We start from the raw sequence: 5,630 nt of genomic DNA on the forward strand, positions 1-5,630 counted from the left end.
AGGGAATGGAACAAGATGAGCTTCAAGGTCCCATCCAAGCCAAACCATGATTCTCTGGTTCTGTGTCATCCATGAAATGGTAACTTTGTGTGATCCGTGCTCAGTGCCATTCCTGAAGTTTCCAGCACTGCTCATACTACGGACAAGAGACAAAGAGCCCAGGCCACCCTCGCTCTCCACCAAAGCACGTGACTGACACAAACTCCAGCTAAACCCTTCAGCACACCCATGACAGCTCTCTGTGCATCACACAAGGCCACCACCGCTCGCACTGAAGGACACAGCATCCCTCACCCTGCCCGCAGTGAAAGGCCCTTCTCCCACTGCATTTACCCTGCCCCAGTCATGGCCAGGGACCCACAGCACAGGAAAACACTGTCAGCAATGACAGGTCAGAGTGAGAGGAAGAAGACAGGGCTGGAGGGGACTCTGGGGGCTCTGCCTCGTGGCCCTCACTCAGAGCATAACAAACTATGCTCAATTATTCCCAACAGATGTTTATCCAATTTGCTCTTAAGCAGTCGGAGAAATGTCTGCAGGTCCCAGGTGTCAGACAGGGTTTGGTAACGCTTTCCCTGGGCCCCTCCGTGCCATGTAATCCACTTCTGTTCCCAGTGGGCACAGCCAGCCAGCCAGCCCAGCAGTGTTACTTGGACCCATGGAATTGCTGGGGCTGGAAAAGCCTGAGTCCATGGAGTCCAACTGCTCCCACAGTGCTGCCACAGCCGCCACCACCAATTTTCACACTGAACCTTTCACCTCCCCCTTCCCACACACACAGGAGGTCACCAGGTTCCTTTAATTAGGGATTACACCTCATCAATTATCCTGATGCCTGCAGCTGGCTATTTTTGCTTGAATCCCAACCTCACCACTGTCCTTCCTCATCACCAGCCCATTTTCAGGCCACGTTTAATTGCTCAAACCCGTTTCTCACTCCTGAGTCACATGTGCAGCCCTTCCCTGCTTTATGCCATTTACAGCTTGAATATGCACAGTCTGTCCTGCTGCTTCAGTGATGAGTGAGACCCCAGAGCCCCCCAGTGCCCCTCTCAGTACACCCAGGCCCACTAACAAGGGTGCTACTGCTGCTCTGAATATTTATTTAACCACGACTTTATCTATCATAGACTGGCACCTTCTTAGGCTTTGGGTTTGTTTTAATGACACCTACCCAAGACTCTTATTTGGATAAAAATCAAACCTTAGAGAATTCATGACCACAGCTGCTTTTCTGCAGCCAGAAACAGCCCTGGTATCTTATCCTAGAAAGAGCAAACTCACCTTGCCAAGGAATACCTGTGGCAAAGCAGCACCAGCTATTCCACACTCCCTGTACCTTGTCAGGTGTTCTTCAAACATTTCCCACTTGCTGCAGGATTTTAGGATGACTACTACTCGCCCATTCTCTTTGTCCCACTCTCTCACCCACACCAACTGCTCGCTCTCTTCCAGGCTTTAAAAACATCACCGACTTTCCATGTCTCAAAAGACGCCTCCTAAAGCTTTTCAGGTCTTTTTTAGTCCATGCTTTGAGAATACAGACAAAAATACCTCCCTGAAACGACAGCTTGCAAAGCTGCTCTTCCTTTTTGTAGCCTGGTACTACCACCAGTTGCTCACCAAGAGTCAAAAGGTGCTGAACGCTCCAGTTTTGGGGATGCCAGACATTAAGTTTTCCTTTCCTTCACCACCTTCCTGCCATGAGGACATTCCCAGAATAATTCTGTGTCCCTTAATGCCCTCTGACAGTCAGGTTTGATTTTATCTTAATCCTCCCTTTGTGGCCTTGCTGCTCTTCAAACAAGGAACGGAAACACCTCTGGGTTTGAATAACCCCCACTGCAGGAGTGCTGAAAGCAACGATAAATCAGCACTTCAATAATTTCTGCCCAGCTCCAGCTCTGCTTTTGTGAGGCAAAGTTCACCTGGGAAGCACCCGGAGCAGCCATTCACCATCCCAACACATCCTGTGGAGATTCACCCTCTTGCTCAACTATCTTTCACCTTAGCAAACAAGGATCTGAACTGAGCACAACTGCTTCCCCATTTCTTTCTCTAGGGCTGGGCTCCTCTCCCTGCAGAGGACACATTTCCTGGCTCAAAACTCTCCTTCAGAACAGAAATCAGCATGGGTGGTAAATGATCAGTATTAGGAAATTAAACCTAAACCAAGCCAACCTGTTTAATGTAGGCAAACACATTCTGTCTGTATGGTTTGGGGTTTATTTCTGAAACAAACTAATTCAAAACTCAAATTCATGTCTGAATACCTGAACTGCACCTTCTCTGCAACCCTTTTTTAAGGGATGTGCCACAACAGATGTTTCCATGCTTCACTCCACAGTTTGACAGGGCAGGGACAGTTGAAGGGGACAGTAACAGCTTCAGGAGTGCCCAGGACAGGCAAACATTGTCCATGGAAGGAATTGTAGCTCCTTTCCCAGCCCACTCCAGCTCTGCTTGTGCCAGGTCCCTGCTCCAGCCCCAGGAGCAGACAGCAGGTTCCCGAAACCCTTCCCAGGTAAACCACATCCACGTAAACCGTCCGAGCAGAATTCTGCGCTCTCCAAACCCACAGCCCACATGGGGTCCATTTGCCTCCTAGAAGAAAATCCCTCCAACAGCCCCTCAGAAACAGCTTTTGAGTACCATTAAACACCCCTGCAGCAAAGTCCAGCTATCACTGGCAGGAGTTTCCTGACTTACTGTAATTAGAGCTCGGTCAAATGAAGTTTATCCATTACACACTATCATTTCCCTGAAAAATGCGTTGTGGAAACATGTAAACCAAGAGTCTTCCCATTTCAGAGGGAGGACTGGGGTGTAGCACCAGTTGGGCTCCTGTTAAGTGAAGGGTTTCCAAAACTCGTGGATTTGGCAGGAAATCAGAAGTGTGCCCTTGGCTCTCGGGGGAACACGTTCCCTTTCCACACAGACCCAGCTAGAGCTTCAGCGGTGTTTCCAGCCTGGACTCTGGAATTCTGGAAGCTCTGGCTGTCAGTCATGTAATTACCAGGGATCCCCTCACGGGTAGGATGTGAAGGATGACAAAAGGGAGACAAACCCCATAATTCTGACCATCTATCCATGAAATAAAAAACAAAAACTAAGACATAACCCTCAGCACGTCTTTCCCTGCATTGTTCCCTCAGAAATAACCCCCAAAGCGTTAATCAGGACAGCTTCCATGGTTCAAAAGTCTGCACTCCCAGATCTTTGGGGCTTGTGAAGGGCCACAAGAGGCCCAGAGGGACACAGCACCTGTAAGGTGACGCACCTGCCTGGGATTGGTTTTCCACAGGTTCTGGGTTACAGCAGAACACCGGGCAAGGCTGAACACACTAACCAGCTCCCAGCCCTGAGCAGGAGCCTTTGGCATCTCCAGCATCACACAGAACTAAACATTTTCCTTTCTAATCATCACTAATTAGGAAGCCAGGCTTAGGAAATCACTCTTTCTTCCAGATGGAGAAACAATCCCAAAATTCCTCTGTCAGGCAGCAAGTCCCAAAGCCTGACTCGGACATTGTCTTTTGTAAACAAACCAACTATTATTCCTTTACCACAATGCTCCATGCAAGATTAATTCAGATTTCCCCAAAGAACTGCAGTTCTGCTCCCCTCCCCATTGCCCACCACACTCTCACTCCAGCTGAAATCACTCTTTTCCTGGAAGGAGAACTTTATTTTTTCCCAGTTATGCCAAAAGGCCACAGCTGTTCTGAGCCATCAGGGCTGGGTCTTCACCTGAGGACATGAATTAAAAGATTCCCTCCAAGACAGCCACCCTTAATTCCCTGTTCTGCATATCTTGGATGTGAGCAGTAACACTTCCAGACACAGAAACAGCAGCTGCACCACCACAGAACTGCTCCATGTTCCTTAAGCCTTTCTCACCCTTTAAAGCACTGCACAAGGGGGAGAAAGGGATTCAAAGGAACTATAATCACAGATATCAGAGCCCAGGAACGCCTGGAGAGCTGCTTCTACACCTTCCAGTCCCACAAGCCCCTTGTGCCGAGTGCCACCGGTCCCTCCGTGCTCCCCAGCACAGGGGACTGTGCCCCCCACCTCCAGCCACAACCCCTAGAGAAAGTCTCTTGTAAAAGGGGAGGAAGGGGCCTGCAGCTCCCTTGAATCCCCTTGAAAGGATTCCCAGGACTCAGGATCTACTGGAAGCGCTGTGCTGCTGCTCCTCACCTACTACTTCCCACTACAGGCAGGTAATGCTATTTTTGTTCCTCAAGCTGTACCTGTTCTACTTTTTAAATTCTCATCAGAGAGGGGGGAAAAAAAAGGAGGTTTTGGTGCGTAATGATCCAAACTCTGATGCCAGGTAGGCCCAGCCAACCCCGTGACTGAAAACCGTGTTGAGTAACCCAGTGAGAGCCTGACTAATTCATTCATCACAGGATTCTGACACTTAAAATACTATTTTAACCCTCCTGAGACAAACCCTGATTGTTCTTGGCTCTTTTGGGATGTTATATTTGAATCACGATTGGAAAAATAAACCATGCCAAGTTGTACGTGGAAACACAGAGCAGAGGTGGTTTGGGGGAAGTTCCTGGGGCTGTGTCACACATTCAGGGAACATCCCAGGGTGTTTTCCTCTCTTCCCAATCCCAGCCAGCTAATCTCCTTTCTGCATTACACAACAACTCGTGTAATCCCAAATTTACCACCCTAGTCCTGCTCTCACAGCTCTGGTTTCACAGAGAGGGAGCTCACACCTCCCCTCTGCCCCTTGCATGAAAAGAAACTTGGTTTGTCTTTCAACAACCCGGAAAAACACGTGGATGCTGCATTCAGGAGATTCTGGCACTAAGGCCAAAATCCTTCCGGAGTCCTTTCCTTGGGATTCTCCCAAACACAACCCTAGAACTGCCTCAGCATTCCAAAAGCTGCTTGCTTGTTATATTAAAGATGTTCATTCTGACTCACATGAGGAAGTCGACTCCTAAATTTTGACCAAATCCCAAAGTTTAGGGTGATTCAGGGGGCAAGATAACTGCAAGAGCACAGAGCCAAGTCCCCAGAGAACCGGGGCAGCAAATCTTCCTGGTTCTGAAGTGCTCAGTGAGCCTGTACCAAACCTCATGGAGTGTTTCATTCCCCTGTCCCATCGTTCCCTTTACATATCCCATCATTTTAATACTTTCCCATAAAACATATTCTGATCCTGCAGCAGAGGTGAACCCTTTCCTCCCTCTCACCCTCTTCGCTTTGCACCTCTGATGCCCCAAAACTTTCTCCATCTCTCTGTCGATGATTCCTGAATATCGACCGAATTCCAAAGACAGGTGATTATCCCGAGTGCAGAGACTCGCAGCACAGAGCCAAGTCCCCAGAGAACCACGGCAGAAAATCCTTATGGCAGCAACAAACCCCTATGGAATAAAATACTCCACATTCCCATCATTCCCTTTACGTACCCCCTCGTTTTAATCCTTTTCCATAAAGCATCTTCTCCTCGTCCTGCAGCACGGGGGGAGGGGGGGAATTTAACCCTTTCCCTCCGCTCCCCCCTCTTTGCTTTGCACCTTTAATGCCTCAAAACTGGAGTGCTTGACTCCACTTTCCCATCATTCCCTTTTACGTATTCCTTCCAAATTCTTCCCAAATGA

Source organism: Corvus brachyrhynchos, unplaced genomic scaffold, assembly GCF_000691975.1.
Source record: "Corvus brachyrhynchos isolate BGI_N302 unplaced genomic scaffold, ASM69197v1 scaffold426, whole genome shotgun sequence".
NCBI lineage: Eukaryota > Metazoa > Chordata > Aves > Passeriformes > Corvidae > Corvus > Corvus brachyrhynchos.